This window comes from Lepidochelys kempii, chromosome 3 (genome assembly GCF_965140285.1).
Source record: "Lepidochelys kempii isolate rLepKem1 chromosome 3, rLepKem1.hap1, whole genome shotgun sequence".
Classification (NCBI taxonomy): domain Eukaryota; kingdom Metazoa; phylum Chordata; order Testudines; family Cheloniidae; genus Lepidochelys; species Lepidochelys kempii.
Window position 1 is genome coordinate 70,600,465 of NC_136382.1, and position 23,999 is coordinate 70,624,463.

Genomic DNA, 23,999 nt, shown 5'->3' on the forward strand with positions numbered 1-23,999 from the left:
TGTAGGATCCTGCTGTGCAGCAGGACCCAAAAGCTGGTTGGCTGGTGAAGTGGTTCTGGAAGATGAGTCAGTACTAGCTGAAAATCTCTCTCGCTACCTACAAAGAGCCTGGGTGGAGAGTGTGTTGATACCAGAGGATGAGTCACCACTGAAGATGATAGGGACCGAGGGCAAGTAGGCTCCGGAAAGTGAGTTAGTACTGGTGGAGAGTGTCTCTCGGTAACTGTCAGTAGGCATGATGCAGGCTCTTCCAGTGTTAGGTCTTTTTGGAATAGGAGCCTGGAAAACACTGAGAATTCTGGACAGAATCCTCAGGAGTCAATATGTTGGATATAACTGGGGACAGTATTGAAGTACTATCATTGTGTGATGATGATTTTTGACTCAGCTCTGGAGTACTTATGTTTCAAAGGCACTGAATTCTGGTGCCGATGCTATTTTAAGTGACTTCTCAGTACACGGCTTCTTAGCTGGTGCTGTGGTGTCCGTACCAGAAGGAATGAAACCCTCAGCAGTACCCATATTGAGATGCAAAGTCTCCTAAGCTCGACACCAGGGGGGTGACTTTCCCCTTCTCTTGTCCCATTCTGGAGAACAGAATCTTTTCTTTTATGGTCTGAATGGTACGATAGGGCCCCTCAGGATCTTTGCTTACAACCAAAGCAAACGTTGTTGGCAGATCCAATGTATAGGGGTTGACTTGAATCCTGAGGGTCTCAGAGAGTGCTCCATCAAGAGGAGTTTAAGCTCATTCTCAACTTCTTAGATCTGCTCTTAAATCCTGAACAGATCTTACATTTGGAGGGGATGGGAGTCTCCAGGCAACAGAGGCAGCTTGAATATCCATTGCTTCAAGGAAAAGACAGATCGCAGATCTGGCAGGTTTTGAAGCCCAAGGTCTTAAGCATAACCTGTACTCAAAGCTGGGGACTGAGGCCCAAGAAAAACAAAGGCCCAGATCGGGAAAAGAAAGAAGAGAAGGGGGAGCGCCCCTTCCCCGCACAAGCTGTGCTAAACAACGGACAAAATCAGTAAAATAATTATAATAAAGGAAAATACTAAAGAATAAGGAAAAAAACCCAAGAAATGTAATATTAATCAAAATTTAACCTTTGCTATTTATTTTCTTCTGCTTACATTAGCCTCTAATCAGCCTCTTTTTCCGTCAGTTTCACATTTACTTTTATCAGCATCTCTCCCTTCTTGTACAGCCATAACTCCATTAAAATATTTTAGGGACATTTAAAAGTAGTTACATTTGCAGTTTCACAGACCTACAGTAAAAATAATTATAAAGGTAGAAACATTCATAAGGCAATAAATGGAATAAGAATGGATAAATGGAGAAAAACAGAACTATAAACTGCACATAGAGGCCTCAATTAAGCAAGTGCAAGTGGTTTATTTAATTTTATGCATGTGCATTGACTTCAATGGGACCTAGGAAGTGCTTAACTTCTGTTCTGAACAGCAATCCTTTTCTGAATCAGGCCCAGAGTCTTGAATTTTTGAACAGACTTCCAAGCTGCAGTCCATGTAAGTAGGGTTAGGATTTCTATGTATGTGCAACAAGCTGGAGAAAGTACAGGGATTAGACCAAGGAGACAGAACACCTAGAATGTATTCTCCTGGCTCTATGACTTTAGGCAAGTCAGTTAACCTCCCTGTGCCTCAGTTTATTAAACTTCCCAGTGGGTAAGAACACTTACTTATCTCTCTTTATAATGGGTGTTCTGTGGTTTAACTGACATCTGAACATGTTTTGAGAGCCTTTGGTGAAAGGCACTATTATTATAAATGTGCACAGTGCTATGTTAACAAGTCATAGTTCATAACGAAAAGATTGCTCATGATGAGCTGACAATACTCAAAGAAACAATTCCCACAGAATGAATCCCTCTGCTCTTGCTTTTGGGAGGAAAGAAAATAGGTCATTGTGGCCTGCATGCAACATGCAACTCTGTAAGAAAGTTCTAAACAGTTGAGGAAAAAATGCTATAATACCACAAACTTGCACAAATTCCATGTACTACATAACTGCTTATTGGGCTACAGCTAAAATATCCACAACGTATAAAGGCATCAGGAAAACACATGTGCTTTTCTGCGACCACAGTCTTTCACTAGCTTGTGTGTGCAGAGCCATCAAACAACAAAATAACATGAAACTTCAAATGTACAAAGCAACTGAACAGCGGCAAAAATAACCTTCTAAAATATTTAATACCACGCTGCAGCTGAAAAAAACAATTGCTTATAGAAACCACTCAACATTATTCAATAATTGGAAAAAGCTACTTGTGAAACGATTAACATTTACTTAGCTTCCGAAAAATATTGGGGGTCTGTAACATTTCAGACCACTCAGAGGCTGGACAAGCAACCTTTTCATATTCTTGAATGGACATACAGTCCAACTCAAAGACATGAGATCTAAGGCTGTATTGGAATTGAGAATCAAGGTCTTCGGAAAGCTGAGATTTAACGAATCATTATAATTGCTACAGCAGTACTTCTTCTGGGATACCTAGTCTGAATCTGGTTTAGGGTTGAGCCGTGACTACTGCAAGGTGAGTTATATACGCAACTGGATCAAAAATACAATCCAGCTTTTTACTATGAATGCCAATAAGCCTGAACTACAAGAATAAAAATATAAAATAGCATTAAACCAACTTCTATTTAAAATTGATCATAACAGCTATTTAGTATTTCTATTGCAGTAAAATCCACAGGGCCATTTAGGATCAAGGCATCCTTTTGCTAAGTGCTTTAGCAACACACAGGACAAGACAGAAGAGCTTACACTTCAAACAGACAAGAAAAATTATAAGCAAATGTCAAAAGGTACATATCTTGGTAGGTTTTTATTTTAAATATAATTTTCCACAAACAATTTCCCCACTCTATTCCGCTGTCAAGGTGCCTCAGCCAACATATTGCACCATCACACCAATGAATGGGTCCTCCTACCTTGCCTCCACACACATATAGAATCAGGCTTGGCATAGCTTTGCCAAAGTGCTCTATAGATGTACAGCGCCAATGAAATGGCTGCCTGAGGGACAGCTGGCAGACACAGCCCAATGCAGAACTGGAGAGAGGGGAAATTCTAGTCAAGCTCATCAGGACAAGCTCTATTCTTACATGAAGTGTCCAGAGCAGAAGGGATTTTTTTTTAAAAGACCTAGTCCAGAAAAAATAGACTGAACTGATCCAATGTATTTACCTCAGGAGGATGAACGACCCAGTGAACTGTTCTGGGATTCAAAACTTTTGATGTAAGACTCTACCTTGTAAGGGCTGAGTGCTCCAGCCCAATCCAGCAAAGCACTTAAAACACATGCTTAACTTCAAATGTGAGAGTCACACTTGGTAGGATTGAGTCTTAGGACACTTTACCCCCGCGCCCTTCAGCTGAGATGAGACAATTGTTGTTACAAGACCATTTTGAGAAACTTACAGTCTAAGAAGTAGTAGAAGTGTTATGAATATTTGTTGTATGCACAATAATCACAAAATGGGGGACAATGTAAATAGGAAAGGAGAAAGTATTTTTTTAATTGAAGTCATAACCACATCAAAATTGGTTCTACTTTGGAAAGTGACTTTAAAAATGGCACTGGGAAGTGATTTCATTTTTTTGTGTGCCATAATGGATTTCCAGAGCAATTTTGCTGAGTTTATAAAACAAAATATGCTTGTAACTGCCACACCCATATACTCAGCCTGAAACCTGAAAGGGGAATGATGTTCTTTTTGGTTCATGCATCATCAGCATCAGTAATGGAGAACCCTTGTTTATAACTGGGTGAAATACTCTGGCCTCTAATATACAGGGGGTCAGACTAGATGATCTAATGGTCCCTTCTGGACTTAAAAATCTACCAGTGAAGAAACTGTATGGAAAAGCAAATCACCATCTACTCCTGTGGAGCACGTCTATATTAGGGGTTTGCAGTGGAGAATACTGTAATATACTGGTGCAAAAACAAATACAAAAAGATCAACCCATTGAGGACAACAACATCATCATTTATCTGACAAACACACTGAGGTGAAAACGTGAACTGCAAGGGGCAAAGAGATCCACATGGATCTTTTTTTTAAGATTTCTTTTTAGATTTAAGTGTAGGGGCACTTGTTCTTAGAACAGTGTTTTAAATGTATGGTCTCCAGGAGCTTCAAAATTAGCCAGCAACGTTCTGGAAATGCTTCCAAGGGATGAGTCTTAGGTAAGTGCCCTAGATGCAGTTTTTTAATATTCATTGCTACAGTTAAATAGATAGCATATTAAAATATAAGGAGAGATTCCAAAAAACAAACCTCTTTACACTACTTGTGCAAAACTACTTACCTAACATACAGTCCCTGGCAACTCTTTTCAGGCAAGCAAATTGCTCCTTTAGGCAGTTTACAATCTCCAACTGGATGTTGTGTGGCTCAACTCTTTTGCCGTTAAGAAACACCTATAGTTATACCTAGAAACAGAAACAAAACCAAAATCTTTTGTGAGAAATATTCAAATTTAGTTGTCTTTTTGTTCACCACATTGGGCCAAAAGCAGCATGATGGGGAAATTTATAAAATTCTCAAGCCTCCTTTTACAACAAACAACTACAAATCTAACTACACCCAGGAACAAAGAATAAAGGATTTTATGCATCAAAGAAGCCAGCAAGCTACCAAGCCTCACATCTGCTGTTGTAAAGAACATAAATGCTTATAGAGAAAGTGCAGGAGGGTTGCTTGGAATTGGAGACAGTTGAAATTCTTTTAATTTCAAAAACGGATGAATTTTTTGTGAAAAATATTTGCGATTTTCTAACCATTGCATGTAGACCAAGTTGAAATTTTTTCCAACATTAAGAATTTAAATAAAAATGATGTTGAAAATTAGCAAGACATTTTTACTGTTTTTCAGCCAGCTTAGCCTAGAATGTTCTGAAATAATAGAGAGATGAAATGCAAACTTCATTACAGTCAATGGCAAAACTCCTACTGACTTCAGTGGGGCCAGGATTTTATGACTTGTGTTTAGATTAAAATATACTAAACAAAGAGAAAAAGATTCCCACAGTATTCTTGCCAGCAAGTTAAAGTAGTATGTGCCAGATGAATGGACTATAAGGTGGATAGAAAGGTGGCTAGATCGTCGGGCTCAACAGGTAGTGATCAATAGCTCCATGTCTACTTGGCAGGCGGTATCAAGTGGAGTGCCCCAAGGGTCGGTCCTCAGGCCGGTTTTGTTCAATAACTTCATTAATGATCTGGAGGATGGCGTGGATTGCACCCTCAGCGAGTTTGCAGAGGATACTAAACTGGGAGGAGAGGTAGATACGCTGGAGGGTAGGGATAGGATACAGAGGGAGCTAGACAAATTAGAGGATTGGGCCAAAAGAAATCTGATGAGGTTCAACAAGGACAAGTGCAGAGTCCTGCACTTAGGACGGAAGAATCCCAAGGACTGCTACAGACTAGGGACCAAACGGCTAGGCAGCAGTTCTGCAGAAAAGGACCTAGGGGTTACAGTGGACAAGAAGCTGGATATGAGTCAGTGTGTCCTTGTTGCCAAGAAGGCTAACGGCATTTTGGGATGTATAAGTAGGGGCATTGCCAGCAGATCGAGGGACGTGATCGTTCCCCTCTATTTGACATTGGTGAGGCCTCATCTGGAGTACTGTGTCCAATTTTAGGCCCCACACTACAAGAAGGATGTGGAAAAATTGGAATGAGTCCAGCAGAGGGCAACAAAAATGATTCATTTGCAAATTGGATACTATTAATTTAGGCTTAAATAGAGACTGGGAGTGGCTAAGTCATTATGCAAGGTAGCCTATTTCCCCTTGTTTTTTCCTAACCCCCCCCCCCCTCCAGACGTTCTGGTTAAACTTGGATTTAACCTTGGAGAGTGGTCAGTTTGGATGAGCTACTGCCAGCAGGAGAGTGAGTTCGTGTGTGTGTGTGTGTGTGTTTCGGGGGGGGGGGGCGGGTGAGAGAGCCTGGATTTGTGCTGGAAATGGCCCACCTTGATTACCATGCACGTTGTAGGGAGAGTGGTCACTTTGGATGAGCTATTACCAGCAGGAGAGTGAGTTTGTGTGTGTATTGGGGTGGGGGGGGGAGAAAACCTGTATTTGTGCTGGAAATGGCCCACCTTGATTATCATGCACATTGTAGGGAGAGTGGTCACTTTGGATAAGCTATTACCAGCAGGAGAGTGAGTTTATGGGTGGGGGTGGGGGTGGAGGGTGAGAAAACCTGGATTTGTGCTGGAAATGGCCCAACTTGATGATCACTTTACATAAGCTATTACCAGCAGGACAGTGGGGTGGGAGGAGGTATTGTTTCAAGGTCTCTGTGTGAATATAATGTCTTCTGCAGTTTCCATGGTATGCATCCGATGAAGTGAGCTGTAGCTCACGAAAGCTCATACTCAAATAAATTGGTTAGTCTCTAAGGTGCCACAAGTACTCCTTTTCTTTTTGCGAATACAGACTAACACGGCTGTTACTCTGAAAAATGATTAGGGGACTGGAACACATGACTTATGAGGAGAGGCTGAGGGAACTGGGATTGTTTAGTCTGCGGAAGAGAAGAATGAGGGGGAATTTGATAGCTGCTTTCAACTACCTGAAAGGGGGTTCCAAACAGGATAGATCTAGACTGTTCTCAGTGGTAGCAGATGACAGAACAAGGAGTAATGGTCTCAAGTTACAGTGGGGGAGGTTTAGCTTGGATATTAGGAAAATCTTTTTCACTAGGAGAGTGGTGAAGCACTGGAATGCTTTACCTAGGGAGGTGGTGGAATCTCCTTCCTTTGAAGTTTTTAAGATCAGGCTTGACAAAGCCCTGGCTAGGATGATTTAGCTGGGGATTGGTCCTGCTTTGAGCAAGGGGTTGGACTAGATGACCTCCTGAGGTCCCTTCCAACCCTGATATTCTATGAAAAAAGAGGTACCATTGTTGATAAAAGTCAGAAAGTTGGGGGTTTTTTTACAGCTATGTTCTTTAATTGTTATTCGTGTTAGCAATTCAGCAATTAGGCAAATTAATGCAAATATGTATACTCGCCATGTTGGGAGGTTACTGTTGCTTGGTTTATTTAAATCTGTCAGTTTATGTCTGAATAATCGCTTTCGGTCTTATTTGTGAAATTAATGTGAATTCTTACAAAAGGGACTTGCTATGGAATTACCAATCAAACTGACATTTACAAAAACAAATCTACTTTCAAACTGAGAAGCCAAAAAAATAGAAAATTAAAAAACCCATGGCCATCTGTCAGTCATGACATTCTTCCTGTAATTTTGGAAAAGCAGGTACAGACCAAATTTCTGGTAGTTACAGTGATTAATAACATGAAGTGACACAGTATTCATTCATGAGGTGCATCATAGTCCTTGAAGCTGTTTCCGTAGAAACTCAAGAATTCAAGTGATACCGAGATGCTTCATGACTCAGCAGAAAAATGCTAAAAGTGGGTGCTAATCTGTTGCAGGCAGCAAAGGATGATTTTATCAGGCATTTCAAACAGAAAATCCTGAACAAGATTCAGCAGATGTGAACTTATACTGAACTTCTACTCACACCAAGATTTAAAAGAGGCTTTGCTACATTGATACAGCAATATTTTGCTCAAATGCGTCTGAGACTTTTAATTCTATATACAGGATAAAATGTTTGCCTAACACTGGGACTTTTGCTGCTGTGTAAGATGTGGCCCCCCTAGGGAATCCCTGGCTCCTCAGCTCCCATTTCAGCTACTGAGCCATGCACAGCATGCTTGTCCTTCTTTCTTTCTGCAGCTTGGCCTATATCTAGCACTATATTCTGCGCAGTTCCTCCTTCCTGATGGCCAAGAAGTGAAACTGTTCCTTGCTCAGACTTAATGTGGCTAGTCAAGTCCAGGACCAGGCAGGCATCCTCTTGTTCCCTGACCTTCTTGGACTGTAGTGAACCCCTTATTCCATCTGCAACATATCACCTCCTATTGCTGAACTGCTACTGCCAATACTACTGCCATAATGAGCCCAGGAAAGAGGAGACAATACCACACAGTCCATATTAGATTTTCACCCATCCATTTTGTCTGTGGCTGCAACTCCTTAAATGCTTTAAGTCCTTTTTAAAAATAAATGACTAGATCCCCATCCACATGCAGATACTGGTCTAAGGGCATATGACTTCAGATGAATTTTTGGAAGTTTTAACCCTATGTAAGCGTTCTAAAAAAGGGGGCTTAGTGACCACCTTTAGTTACCATACTCATTTAAAAGAGGGAAGGTGATGTCCTAGTTCAAAACGTATTTTCTAACTTTTGCAGCTGAATCTGATGATCTAGGAACTTTTATTAAGATTCCTTACTCCTTTAGCTGAATCAGACACAACAGCCTTCATTTCTATAGCACTGAAAACAAGCAATCAATAAATACAGATACATTCCAGATTCCAAAAAGACTAAAGCTGACCCCCATCTAATCTAACTGTCTTGGGTGTGTAGAAACAAAGTTTACTATCAGACATTTTTAGGGCTATGGGTCTGAAAGTCAAGGTTCCCCGACACTAGCCACACCTGCTTACTTAACATGAAACACTAGCTGACTGTGTGAGGAAAACCCAAATCCCAAGTGTCAGGGATTAACTGATTGGGCTGGAAGAAATAAAAGCACTTCATATTTCTGCCGTTCTACCTCGAATACATTTTGTTATAGTCAATGAGTTGTTCTGCCTTTTTTTTTTTTCTTAAAACAACTCTTTTCTTTTCTTAAAACAACTCTTTTCTGACAACTCACACCGTACCAAAAGTTGCTCACACTGCAGAAAATGTTTGTGACTCACAACTGATGTTCAAAATTAATTCACAGCAGCAGCAGCAGCTGCAGAGAGCTTTGACAAACTGTGTCATGTGTTGACAGAGACATAAATTGTTAGTTAAAAAAAAGTTACACTTTGTCTCTTCAGCCACCTCACAGTTAACACTAGGGATGGGTGCAAACCCTCAAATTTGCGAAGTTTGAGGGTTTGCAAGTTTCACAAATATCTGGGCTTCACAAAACATGTTGACCTGTGACACTTATTTCCCTGTCAGTTAAACTTGTGCTTATTTTCATGGAGATTCAATTTTTAAAAAATTCTTTACTACCTTCCAAGAAGCTTGTGCTATGTAAACAATGAAGAATGCTATGAAAAATAACCTCACATGATGCTCATGCTCTCCTACCTCCAAGCACATTTAGACCTGACCAGTGAAAAATATTCTATATTAACTGTTCATGGCCATGGAAACCAACCAACCACCCACTTTAAAGGGAAAGATAAATCTTACAACAGACGCTTTTGTTGTTTCTAATCACAGTCTAGCTCGTACGTGATATCACAAGTGAATACATTTTCCTACTGAGAATACTTCTGTAAGGTTCCATGTGGAAAAAAAGATTATGGTCAAAACTGATTCATCAGTATTTAAGATGTTTATTGTTTATCAGTACCTAGCACACTGTAGCAGATTATAAATAATGTGTCTTGTTTATGTCTGGATAAATCTGTCTTGTTTACACATTTGATTCAGTAACAAGGCAACACTGCTCCTCATTGAAATGTGAGAAGTGTTCGCCTGCTGAAATGCTAACTAAGGGTAGGTCTACACTACGGGGCGGGGGGGGGGGGGGGGGGAATCAATCTAAGCTACGCAATTTGAGTTACATCAGTAGCGTAACTCACGTCGATGTAGCTTAGATCTACTTACCGCAGGGCCCACACCACGCTGGGTTGACGGGAGAAACTCTCCCGTCAACTCCCCTTACTCTTCTTGTTCAGGTGGAGTACCGGAGTTGACTGGAGAGCGATCGGCAGTCAATTTAGCAGGTCTTCACTAAACCCACTAAATCAACCCGCGGTGGATCTATCGCCGCAGCGTCGATCCTACCGGTAGTGGAGACAAGCCCTAAACTTGCTCCAATGAAGAATAAGGTAAGCCATCAAAAAGAAGATAGGAGAAACAAGAGAACTAAATACATGGATTTCTTTAGTTGAGGGTTAAGTACTTTTAGCTCTGCTCCTCACCACACGCAAAAATAAATGCAAAAAAAGCCAAAAGCCTAAAGCAGCAAACAAACCAAAAGCTCAGAGTGGGTACTGAGTGCAGAAAAAACCATGATGGCAAAAGAAGTTAACCCCAGAGTATAACATAGGTAAGTGATCATTCTGTTCATTAGCCAAATCACCTCCACCAGTCTACTCATACATAAATGCAAAAGATAATTTTCAAAATGCAAGATGTTCCACATTTTCTGGAAGTAATCTGGATGTGCTATGGGGGAATTTAAGAATTCAAAAGTTAAATTTTCAACATCAGGCCAGTATGTACACTGTTTCATTTTTGCTTTCAAGTATTCATATGGACAGCTCACAATATATTTAAGTGGTTAATGTAAGTAACTGCACACCACTGCCGGAATGGCTTGCTCAACATATGGCTGAACAGCAGCAGTAGTGATCTGTGTAAGATTTCTTCAAAAGCTGATGCCTGTGCAATCTTGAGTCCAAACTACTGCTACTACATACTAATAAAACGTTAAGTGGAATGAGATTTCTAATGACCTGTTAACTTGGTCACATTGCACAAACAGTTTGCCTATACCCATTTTTCTTGGGAAATGTAAACCTTATTTAAGTTAACATTATCTTACATACCAAACTATTTTAGCAATGTAGTAGAAGCTCTAACTCCTGATTTTTGAGACTTGATTTCAGGTTGGCACTGCACAAAATCCTAGTATTGCATTGCATGCATAAAGTTGATTTGCACACACACAGCCACTCCTACTTGCACACAACCTGTATATGCTCCAGTAAAGAATTTCTGCACCACCTGAGACCTTATTCTGACAAATGAAATTGATTACTCTTCTAAATCTAATGGAAACAGAGACACTGAGACTACTACTCAGCATTACACATTTACGTCATGCGGGCAAGCTGGACATTATCTGTGCTGCTGACTGAAATGATATAATCCATGCTCAATTAGCTTAGATTGCTTCTCTAAACATAAAGCAATCAAGTGAAAAAAAAGCAACTGCCAAACAGTTATATATGCTTAGAATGCATCACATGAATATACTATACCACTGGGCCCAATCCTTCAGGCTGTGAGGCTGAAACAGAAGACAGTCCAAGTATTAACTAGTCTGCTTCATCAGTTTGCTGGGACTTTCTTTTGTTCTACACAGATGGTAACATTAATTTTCTTCATACTACAAGAAAACTAAAAATCTAAATTATTACATCAAAAATTACCTGAATTATCCAAATTATGGGCCTCTTCTTTCCTGTGCACTTTATTGCCACTGTGGGGGAGGGGTGGAAGATAAACTCCAAATGGGATGAATTTTTGAATACGTTTTTAGTGGAATGTTTGTCTCCTGTTTTTGTCAAAAGATTTTGAAATCTAATTTTTGTTTTTACTCAACTCTACCTATGAGTACTGAGGGATCCACTGGAAGCCAGGTGCTTACATGGATAGTTCCCTTGTTTGTACCACACACCTCTGACAGCTCAACTTCTACAGGAGGAGGGGGATGCCTGTCACTAAAGCTTGTGATGGGGTCAGGGGTTCATCAGCATGGGAGTGGAGACCAAGTAAATTACTAGGGACTAAGTATGAATTAACTCTGCTGCTTTGCCTGCAGGTTGAGGGATGGAGGGAAGGAGGGAATCTGGTAGAAAGTTGGTTGACCCCATAGCCGCACATCCTCCCAATGTTCAGAGCAGTTTCCATGGGGTCAGGAGTACCCCCCGAAGAACACATTCACTTCTGTAGCCCCACGCCCTGGATCCCAGAATCAGAAGGGAACATTTGGATCGTATTCTGCATTCCTCATGACACTCATATTTAAGGTGATAACATACCAGATGTTATCTGGTGAAACATACAGTGAAACATTACCTAGATTTGACATTTATATTGAAAATCAGAAGCCCTATAGTTGAGACAAGTGAATAGAATTCAGCATTATTGCGTATCATTTTTTCAACCTTACAGGAATTAGTGTTCTACTATAACACAAACACTGCAATGCTGATCAGTTTTATCAAAGTTTCCTCACTCCCAAGACAAATGATATCAATGACTATAAAGAAAGTGAGTAATTTCCCTATTTATGCTGTATAATTATCTTCATGTTATTTAAAGGTCACCACTGTCATCAGTGGTACCGTGGAGAGACGTTCCACCCACCAGCAAACAGGAAAGCAGTTAATTTGGACATTCTGATAGAGCTGTCCTCTGGCACTTGAGAGGGGAAAAACTCTTTGTTTTCAACTGAGTGGAGGCTTCAAAACCCTCTTTCATTTCTTAACCTTTAAAAGGACTGTAAGATGCTCAAGCTGGGCTGAACCAAAACTGAACCTTAACCTGTATGGCGTCACATGTGGAAATCACTGGGAAGGGCCTAAAAAAAAAAATCACCCCCTCCACCTCCATGATTCTGAAGTGGCTTTCTGCTACAGAGAAAACACTTAAATGAAGGGAAGGTTGGGTCCCTGTGCATGAAGGGCTGGGGGTGGAAAACAAGTTTTGGTTCAAGTTTCTGTTCAGCCTACCTTGAACATCAGTCCCTTTAAAGTTGAAGAAACTAAACAGGTTTGTGAAACCTTCATTTGGTTGAAAGCCAATGGCTTATTTTCCCGTCATGGGCTGCTCTATCAAAACCTCCAGATGAGCTCTATGTTTGCTGATGGGAAACACAGGAATAGCCATGCTGGATCAGACCCATGGTCCATCTAATCCAGTATCCTGTCTCTGACAGCGCCCACCAGCAGATGCTTCAGGGGATGGTTTAAGAACCATGCAGCAGAAAGATGTGGGATAACCTGCACCCCCCACATCAGGTCTCCTTCCAAACATTTACAGTTAGAAATTGATTTAAACTAAAGCATAAGATTCAATGTATCTTCCAATATTTTGTTAACTTTAATTTTTATGACAGGTTTCAGAGTAACAGCCATTTTAGTCTGTATTCGCAAAAAGAAAAGGAGTACTTGTGGCACCTTAGAGACTAACCAATTTATCTGAGCATAAGCTTTCATGAGCTACAGCTCACTTCATCGGATGCATACTGTGGAAAGTATAGAAGATCTTTTTATACACACAAACCATGAAAAAAATGGGTGTTTGAGAGAAAACCTTTTGTAGTGGTAAACACCCATTTTTTTCATGCTTTGTGTGTATAAAAAGATCTTCTATACTTTCCACAGTATGCATCCGATGAAGTGAGCTGTAGCTCACGAAAGCTTATGCTCAAATAAATTAGTTAGTCTCTAAGGTGCCACAAGTCCTCCTTTTCTTTTAACTTTTATATGGATCATTTATATGGAATATAGATGCATCCCGTAGAATATAACTCATACTAATGAAGGATTATATTTATATGTAGTTTTAATTATGATGTAGGACATATCAGTGATGAAGATGGCCATAAGAATCCAGAGAAAAAGCTATCCTTGTTGGTCTATTGAATCTGTCCAGCCTCGTGTTGAATTTGTGCCTGCAGTGTTCAAACCTAATTAAAATCCTCCAGCTTTGGTAAAGTGTTTGGGTTTTTAAAGGATGAACAAGTGTAGTCCTCAGGTTGCTATCAAACCCAAGCCCTGATCTTGGCATGAACAATGTCAGGCAATTTTATTTTAACCTGATGTGTAAAAACAGAGAACTAATTTAAAAATCGCTGATAAGTCACAAAAGAATTATTAGCCTTAACATCACCAGTTATTGTCAGACACTTCATATGGCTATGTATTTTTGTTCCACTGAAAAAGTTGATTTAAATACTCAGTTCAATAAAAGTCCAGTCTTCCAGGTGAAGTTCTCTCATATAAAATGTACCACCTAGAGCTTTGGAGGCATCACATCACAAAAATCTCTCCTGTAGGACACTGGTGAAAAAGAACCTAGAATTCTGTGTACATTTCTGGACCACTCAACACCAGAAAGTGAACAACAAACTGGACAGAATTTGGAGAAGAGCAAGAAAAAAAAATTAGAAGTGTTTATTAAGAAGAAAAGTTAATACATTAACCTTGTCTCCAGATAAACATTGTATTGTGATCTCTGTGGTTAAACATTTCCAAGGATGCCAACCACTTGGTGACTCACAGAACTTTTATGATGATTTAAGGGAGAATATTTGAACCAGATCATTTTCTACTTCAAGCACGACTGACTCACCTCCAACCTGACTCTAAACCAAGGGAAAGAATCAGTTCTATGGTTTTCAGAGAACTCTCTCACACTTCACACACATATACTGCAACTAGAAATCCCAACATGCAAATTTGATTGGCCCGATCCATTCTTGATCCCTTAATCAACTCTGATTTTCATAGTACATAAGAACATAAGCACATAAGAATGGCCATACTGGGTCAGACCAAAGATCCATCCAGCTCAGTATCCTGTCTACCGACAGTGGCCAATACCAGCTGCCCCAGAGGGAGTGAACCTAACAGGTAATGATCAAATGATCTCTCCCCTGCCATCCATCTCCACCCTCTGACAAACAAAGGCTAGGGACACCATTCCTTACTCATCCTAGCTAATAGCCATTAATGGACTTAACCTCCATGAATTTATCCAGTTCTCTTTTAAACCCTGTTATAGTCCTAGCCTTCACAACCTCCAACCAGCGACCAGCTTGGTTTAACAGTGAAATCCTTGCTCATCTTAAACACAAAAAAGAAGCTTACAAGAAGTGGAAGATTGGACAAATGACCAGGGAAGAGTATAAAAATATTGCTTAGGCATGCAGGAGTGAAATCACGAAGGTCAAATCACACCTGGAGTTGCAGCTAGCAAGAGATGTTAAGAGTAACAAGAAGGGTTTCTTCAGGTATGTTAGCAACAAGAAGAAAGCAAAGGAAAGTGTAGGCCCCTTACTGAATGAGGGAGGCAACCTAGTGACAGAGGATGTGGAAAAAGCTAATGTACTCAATGCTTTTTTTGCCTCTGTCTTCACGAACAAGGTCAGCTCCCAGACTACTGCACTGGGCAGCACAGTATGGGGAGGAGGTGACCAGCCCTCTGTGCAGAAAGAAGTGGTTCGGGACTACTTAGAAAAGATGGACAAGCACAAGTCCATGGGGCCGGATGCACTGCATCTGAGAGTGCTAAAGGAGTTGGCAGATGAGATTGCAGAGCCAGTGGCCATTATCTCTAAGAACTAATGGTAATCGGGGGGAGGTCCCGGACGACTGGAAAAAGGTTAATGTAGTGCCCATCTTTAAAAAAGGGAAGGAGGAGGATCCTGGGAACTACAGGCCAGTCAGCCTCATCTCAGTCCCTGGAAAAATCATGGAGCAGGTCCTCAAGGAATCAATTCTGAAGCACTTAGAGGAGAGGAAAGTGATCAGGAACAGTCAGCATGGATTCACCAAGGGCAAGTCATGCCTGACTAACCTAATTGCCTTCTATGATGAGATAACTGGCTCTGTGGATGAGGGGAAAGCGGTGGACGTGTTGTTCCTTGACGTTAGCAAAGCTTTTGACACGGCCTCCCACAGTATTCTTGCCAGCAACTTAAAGAAGTATGGGCTGGATGAACGTACTATAAGGTGGATAGACAGTTGGCTAGATTGTCAGGCTCAACAGGTAGTGATCAATGGCTCCATGTCTAGTTGGCAGCCGGTATCAAGTGGAGTGCCCCAAGGGTCAGTCCTCAGGCTGGTTTTGTTCAGTATCTTCATTAATGATCTGGAGGATGGTGTCAAGTTTGCAGATGACACTAAACTGGGAGGAGAGGTAGATACGCTGGAGGGTAGGGATAGGATACAGAGGGAGCTAGACAAATTAGAGGATTGGGCCAAAGAAATCTGATGAGGTTCAACAAGGACAAGTGCAGAGTCCTGCACTTAGGACGGAAGAATCCCATGTACCGCTACAGACTAGGGACCGAATGGCTCGGCAGCAGTTCTGCAGAAAAGGACCTAGGTGTTACAGTGGACGAGAAGCTGGATATGAGTCAACAGTGTGCCATTGTTGCAAGAAGGCCAATGGCATTTTGGGATGTATAAGTAGGGCACTGCCAGCAGATCGAGGGACGTTATTGTTCCCCTCTATTCGACATTGGTGAAGCCTCATCTGGAGTACTGTGCCCAGTTTTCGGCCCCACATTACAAGGAGAATGTGGAAAAATTGGAAAGAGTCCAGCAGAGGGCAACAAAAATGATTAGGGGACTGGAACACATGACTTATGAGGAGAGGCTGAGGGAATTGGGATTGTTTAGTCTGCGGAAGAGAAGAATGAGGGGGGATTTGATAGCTGCTTTCAACTACCTGAAAGGGAGTTCCAAACAGGATGGAGCTAGACTGTTCTCAGTGGTAGCAGATGACAGAACAAGGAGTAATGGTCTCAAGTTGCAGTGGGGGGAGGTTTAGGTTGGATATTAGGAAAAACTTTTTCACTAGGAGGGTGGTGAAACACTGGAATGCGTTACCTAGGGAGGTGGTGGAATCTCTTTCCTTAGAGGTTTTTAAGGTCAGGCTTGACAAAGCCCTGGCTGGGATGATTTAGTTGGGGATTGGTCCTGCTTTGAGCAGGGGGTTAGACTAGATGACCTCCTGAGGTCCCTTCCAACCCTGATATTCTATGATTCTATGACTCCTCAGGCAAGGAGTTCCATAGGTTGACTGTGCGCTGTGTGAAGAAGAACTTCCTTTTATTTGGTTTAAACCTGCTGCCCATTAATTTCATTTGGTGGCCTCTAGTTCTTATATTATGGGAACAAGTAAATAACTTTTCCTTATTCACTTTCTCCACACCACTAATGATTTTATCTACCTCTATCATATCCCGCCTTAGTCTCCTCTTTTCCAAGATGAGAAGTCCTAGCCCTTTTAATCTCTCCTCATATGGGACCTGTTCCAAACCCCTAATCATTTTAGTTGCTCTTTTCTGAACTTTTTCGAATGACAGTGTATCTTTTTTGAGATGAGGGGACCACCTCTGTACGCAGTATTCAAGATGTGGGCATACCATGGCTTTATATAAGGGTAATAAGATATTCTCATTATTCTCTATCCCTTTTGTAATGCTTCCTGACATCCCGTTTGCTTTTTTGACTGCTGCTGCAAACTGCGTGGACGTCTTCAGAGAACTATCCACGATGATTCCAAGATCTTTCTCCTGATTAGTTGTAGCTAAATTAGCCCCCATCATCTTGTATGTATAGTTGGGGTTATTTTTTCCAATGTGTATTCCTTTACATTTATCCACATTAAATTTCATTTGCCATTTTGTTGCCCAATCACTTAGTTTTGTGAGATCTTTTTGAAGTTCTTCACAGTCTGCTTTGGTCTTAACTATCTTGAGCAGTTTAGTGTCATCTGCAAACTTTGCCACCTCACTGTTTACCCCTTTCTCCAGATCATTTATGAATAAGTTGAATAGGACTGGTCCTAGGACTGACCCTTTGGGAACACCACTAGTTACCCCTCTCCATTCTGAAAATGTATAATTTATTCCTAGCCTTTGTTCTCTGTCTTTTAACCAGTTCTCAATCCATGAAAGGATCTTCCCTCTTATCCCATAACAACTTAATTTATGTAAGAGCCTTTGGTGAGGGACCTTGTCAAAGGCTTTCTGGAAATCTATGTCCACTGGATCCCCCTTGTGCACATGTTTGTTGAGCCCCTCAAAGATCTCTAATAGATTAGTAAAATATGATCTCCCTTTACAGAAATCATGTTGACTTTTGCGCAACAATTTATGTTCTTCTATGTGTCTGACAATTGTATTCTTTATTATTGTTTCAACTAATTTGCCTGGTACTGACGTTAGACTCACCGGTCTGTTAATTGCCGGGATCACCTCTAGAGCCCTTCTTAAATATTGGCGTTACATTAGCTGTCTTCCAGTCATTGGGTACAGTAGCTGATTTAAAGGACAGGTTACAAACCATAGTTACTAGTTCCACAATTTCACATTTGAGTTCTTTCAGAACTCTTGGGTGAATGCCATCTCGTCCCAGTGACTTGTTACTGTTAAGTTTCTCAATTAATTCCAAAACCTCCTCTAGTGACACTTCAATCTGTGACAATTCCTCAGATTTGTCACCTACAAAAGACGCCTCAGGTTTGGGAATCTCCTTAACACCCTCAGCCGTGAAGACTGAAGAAAAGAATTCATTTAGTTTCTCTGTGATGACTTTATCATCTTTAAGTGCTCCTTTTGTATCTCTATCGTCCTGGGGCCCCACTGGTTGTTTAGCAGGCTTCCTGCTTCTGATGTACCTAAAAAACATTTTGTTATTACCTTCTGAGTTTTTGGCTAGCTGTTCTTCAACTCCTTTTTGGCTTTTCTTATTACATTTTTACATTTAATTTGGCAGTGTTTATGCTCCTTTCTATTTACCTCACTAGGATTGACTGCCACTTTTTAAAAGATGCCTTTTTATCCCTCACTGCTTCTTTTACATGGTTGTTAAGCCACAGTGACTCTTTTTTAGTTCTTTTACTGTGTTTAATTTGGGGTATACATTTAAGTTGAGCCTCCATTATGGTGTCTTTGAAAACTGTCCATGCAGCTTGCAGGGATTTCACTCTAGTCACTGTACCTTTTAATTTCTGTTTAACTAACCTCCTCATTTTTGCATAGTTCCCCTTTCTGAAATTAAATGCGATAGTGTTGGGCTGTTGAGGTATTCTTTCCACCACAGGAATGTTAAATGTTATTATACTATGGTCATTATTTCCTATATATCACTATACAGTAATATAGTTGTAAGCCAAGCAAAATAATTAAAATTGTGAGACTTATCACATCCCAGCAAATGCAAATTTAAAGTAACCTTAAGGGGGGATATATTCCCTCACCATTTTAAAGTAAACTGTCTGCAGATTTGCATGGAAACCTATGAGGAAAACTCAATAAGGTAATTCTTAGGAAAAAAATGGGAATTGTGACATTTAAAAAGCTTTATCTCCTTAGCAATATAGCTACTGATGTTAGCAACACAAGCACAGACAAATCCCATGGATGTAAGCAAGGGTCTCGTGCCCCATGAGGGGACGCAAGGCAAGAATACTTGGTCCCCTAGATAAAGGTAGGAACTGAATTCTCATATGTTTCTTCCCCATCAGGGACATGTTGGTTTGGATTTTATTCAGGTCTGACCCCAAGTGTTTAATTTCAGCTGTCAAAAAACCTGTTTGAATGCCTTGCTCATTACAGAGGCTTGTAAAAATTATTAGGTATGTTACGAGGCATTTCCCTCTGGAGACTAGAAGGGGTGAAGAAAGGGGATGCATAGCGACAGTTTGTGGTTTCTCATGTGGCAATGAAAATAAATAAATAAGAGGAATAGAGGATATAATGTGTTTACATTTCTCATGACAAGCTTCCTGGAGACAGTGAGGTTTACTGCTGCTGAGCTGTCAATTAAACTATAAACTGCTGCTTCATACTACTGGGAGGTCACTGACTGACCTACTTTCAGATGGAGGAGTTCATTTGCTAGTTCTGTACACAATTTTTTTTTTTTCATTAAAGGGCCACTCTCAACAAACCACAAAAAGCCTCAAACAGCCTTTTAAACCAGCTTGGAGGTTTGACTGATGCTGTGTTAGGGTAAGATATTACATAGCCTGGCTCAAGGCCCATTTCCTCAGTCTGCTTATTGTTTTGGAAAAATCCATACTGAATTTTTTTTAAAATGAGGTCATGCTGCCATTACATTTTCTGCACTGAACTCTTGCATTGCACCAATACCAATCCTAACCCTACACCCACTGCAGACATAGAGATGCACACTCAGCTCTTCTCCTAAACGGTTCTTGAAATACCAAATAGGCAGAACCAAAATGAGAGTGTTATGGGATCAAGACACAGCTATTAATAGAAAACAAAACTGTGTAGGTGAAACATACATCTGCTTAAATCATTCTAAGTAGCTACTGATCTGATCACATGTTGGAAATTGCTTACAGCAAAGGCTTGTACATGTTGGGAGAGGACAGCAGTGGAGAGAGATGAAACCAAAGAATGACAGGACTCTTCTTCCAGAAGTATACATCAAAGGAAGTGCCACATATTGCTCTATTCACTGAATGGCTACGTATGGGTAGACTGATAATCTACTACTATTACTGAGATACCTCTCCCCCTTGAAATAAAACCTGGATCAGATGCAGCTTTTTGACAGTGCTTCCAGGTACCTTGATAAGGAAATCAAAAGCTAACTTTAAAAATAACTTTAGCAGTATATAATCAAAGCTTCACTGCTCGTTGGACAAAGCTCCCAAATCTTCTCAAGTGTAACTGAAAAGAGACAATAAGTCAGAAAAAGTCAGTCTAACAATGGAGTGAGACACAATTATTCTGTGGTTAAGGCTCTGGCCTGGGACTCAAGAGATCAGGGTCCAATTCCTAGCCATCTTATGAACTCCCTGTGTGACCCTGGGCAAAGCACTTAAACTCTGTGTCTCAATTCTCCATCTCTAAAATGGAAATCATACTCCTTTTCTCCCACTCTTTTGATTGCAAGATCTTCAGGGCTGGGACTGTTTCTGTGTATTTGTACAGTGCCTAGCACTCCAACGCCCCAGTCACAGTTGGGGCCTCCAGGCACTACCCCAAAACAAACATATAATACAACCAAGCAGAAGATCCATTATCATTTTGTATGCCATTTGCTTATTCCTGGACCTGAAGGAGCTACACTATGTAAATTCAACAGTTTCAATTCCAAGGGGGGGGGGTGCACCCCCACATTAGAAGGTAAGGTGGATGGCTATCATAGGTCCATGTCAGACCCTCATGGTTGCCTCAAGAGAAAACTTATTAAAAGACCGTGCAGATGCCACTGCTATAATACAGAAGAAAGCTGACCAAACAACCTGTACTTATTGGTAATAATTAGTTTCTTATTTCTGAAGATCCCATTATGCCACAGATGGAAAATTTCCTCCCGTAAATTTCTTAAACAACTTTCCCATAAAACACACATTACAAACAAAAAATAATAGGAAGATGTAGGGGGAAAAGGAAAACATTTATTCACTTAAATCAGAGGCTCAAAACTATTAAACAAGCCATTTAACCCTCTTCCCCTCATTCCTGTCTTAATCATTTCCAAGTCTCTCAACAATCAACCATTTTGGGGATTCACTACTGTGAAATCTCAGCAGTATTCTTCAGCTGAAAAGGCACTCCAACACCAATGAAGTTTCCCTGTATGTTGCACCCAAATTTTGAATTTATAAAAAATGCTGTGATTTGTCAGACTTCAACAACCCTTTACCTCCAAAGTTACCCAGAAAAGACAACAGAAGTATCTGGGACATGTGTCCAGAATGCCTTGGCAGCTGTGTCATTGGGCACCTGGAGGAACATTCAAAAAGGACCAACTGAAAGAGTCCCTGTGTCAAACTCTACTCAGAGAGGGAAACTTTATGGGATTTAAAGGACACGAAAAAAGCAGTGCAGGATAGACAGGGATGGCAGAGCCTTGTTCATGCCCTAAGCAACATCTGATGACATAGGAAGAATTCAGATAGCACATATTCTTAACTCAGATATCATCTTATGATGTAGTGTGGTATAAAGGCTTTAATAGTATGAGTTTTAGGTGACCATACGACTCATAAGCAGCAAATCCATAAATGAATTATGCAAGTCATTTGAAAGAGTGTCAATAAAACCTTAACATCATATCATACCAACACATATTATGCATATGCAACATTTCACAGACTTTTTTTAAAGAATATTTTAGAGCATTTTCCATAATTTAATTATTACTCTTTTTCTGACTTTCCCCCTATAGTGCAGGAGGTCCAACTGCACATGCCTCAGAGCAACATAAAGATAACTTATAAAAATGTTATAATCTCTAAAAGTTACAGAAAAGCTATTTTAGGTAAATCATATCTCAATTTCAAAGTCCACTTCCTTAGGACCCTCAAGGGCTAAGAACAAGTGTTGTCTCTGCTTATGTCTCACTGAAAAGCGAAGATACTTCACCTTCCAGCTGCACAAGGCTCCTGATTGCAGTACTTAATTATCAGAGCCTGCTCCAGGGCTGAATATTATCTTTCCTTAGCTATGAGATGCTGGTAGGAAAGTGTGTCCACACGCTTGTGGGAAGGGTGAAGCAGAGGGATTCCATATTTTGAGGAAAAGAGAGGACATTTAGGTTTTCCATTAATTTGTTTTCAGAATGATAGCTATCAGGAGTACTACTGGCAGAGACTGATTAGTGGGCAGAGTGTAGGTGAGGTGGTCAGCCATGCCTGAAAAATGTAATTTTATGTTTAGCACTGCAATATAGTAGACAAATGTCAACATCACATAGGAGGTGTACATTTGTATCTACTGATTCACACCCCACAGGTGATGGCAGTATTTATATAACTGCACACTTGGCTGCCTTGCTTGCACTCTTCTCACCAGTCCATCTCCCACCCCTTAGTCCAACATTCTAAAATCCTGAGTAGCTCCTGACTATTGCCATTTGAAACACGTAAATTAGCCTGTAAGCTCCTCATGGCAGTCATTATAATTTCATATAGTGCATAGCACAATAGGACCTTGACCTGGCTGGCTTCTACGCACTATTGCAGGGATCCGCAAAGTTTGGCATGTGACCCACCAGGGTAAGCCCCCTGGCGGGCCTGGCCGGTTTGTTTACCTGCTGCGTCCGCAGGTTCAGCTGATTGCGGCTCCCACTGGCCACGGTTCGCGCCTCCAGGCCAATGGGACTGCGGGAAGCGGCAGCCAGCACATCCCTTACATTTTAAGGGAATTTTAGAAATAGCTAACAGTTACTAGCTAGGTTTGACTATATCACACTTGCCAACTGTGGGGTTCTTGTACCTTTCACTGAAGCATCTAGAGCTGGCTTTGAATAGAGAGTATACTGCAGTGGTGCACAAACTTTTCCAGTCACCTCCGGCCGCCCTTACCATTACCGGAATCTTTCCACGCCCCACCCTCCATTACTGCACAGCCAAGGCTTCCTCAGCATCGGCGCTTGGGCTGAAGGTGGAGCTGGGGATGGGGGAGGAACCGGGGCTAGAAACAAAGCTGGTCTGTGAGTGGAGAGGGAATGAGGGCAGAGCAGGGGGCAGAGTGGAGCTGGTCTGGTCTGGGGGCTGAACAGGGTTGGGGGAGGAGCTGATCTGGGGGCGGGGTGGAGTGGGGCTAGAAGCATGCCACTCCCTGCCTATGCCCTATGGGGGCTGCGTTGGAGCTGGTCTGGGAGCGGAGCAGGAGACAAAGTGGAGCTGGGCCTGGAGGTAGAACAGGACTGAACCAGGATGGGGGAGGAGCTGGTTTGGTGCCAGAGAAGGCTGGAAGTGTGGCACCTGTCTATGCCCCACCATGAGGGCTGGCCCAGGCCCTACTGTGCACCCCTTCTCTCAAATGTTCTCATACATCCCTTTAGGAAGGCCTGCCCCTCAGCTTGGGGACCACTAGTATACTGTGACGAGATGGACCATGCGTCTGACCCAATAGAAAAGGAGTACTTGTGGCACCTTAGAGACTAACCAATTTATTTGAGCATGAGCTTTCGTGAGCTACAGCTCACAGCTCACGAAAGCTCATGCTCAAATAAATTGGTTAGTCTCTAAGGTGCCACAAGTACTCCTTTTCTTTTTGCGAATACAGACTAACACGGCTGTTACTCTGAAACCTGACCCAACAGAGCAATTCCTGTGTTCTTTTGTTTCCTCTTCCTCTGAGCCATGTGCAGTTGAACCTCTACTACTAAGGGAACCCAGGTTTATAAATAATAAATAAAAGGATAAAAAATAATTTTAAAAAAATGTAGAACCCTGAAACATTTTTCCATAAAATAGAAGTTACATAATGAAATGAAATACTTTTACAGGCACTGACTTGGGATGACCCACATAACTCACCCTCTTCTTTGCCACTTGTGATCACAAACTCATGGCGATAAAACCTTTTAATCATCCCCCCTCCCAACATGGGCACACT

General features: G+C 41.2%; 1 protein-coding gene across 5 annotated transcripts in view; it reads right to left on the reverse strand.

The window, feature by feature from the left end:
- BACH2 (BACH transcriptional regulator 2) overlaps window positions 1–23,999 on the reverse strand; it is a 261,959-nt gene that overhangs the window by 144,469 nt on the left and 93,491 nt on the right. For 4 of the 5 annotated variants that reach the window (XM_073336768.2, XM_073336765.2, XM_073336766.2 and 1 more), the window contains exon 2: window positions 4,358–4,481. The exons of the other annotated variant lie outside the window; for it this stretch is intronic. The gene's annotated coding sequence lies outside the window, so the exon portion shown is untranslated. The remainder of the gene's footprint in view (window positions 1–4,357; window positions 4,482–23,999) is intronic. 5 annotated transcript variants of the gene reach the window in all.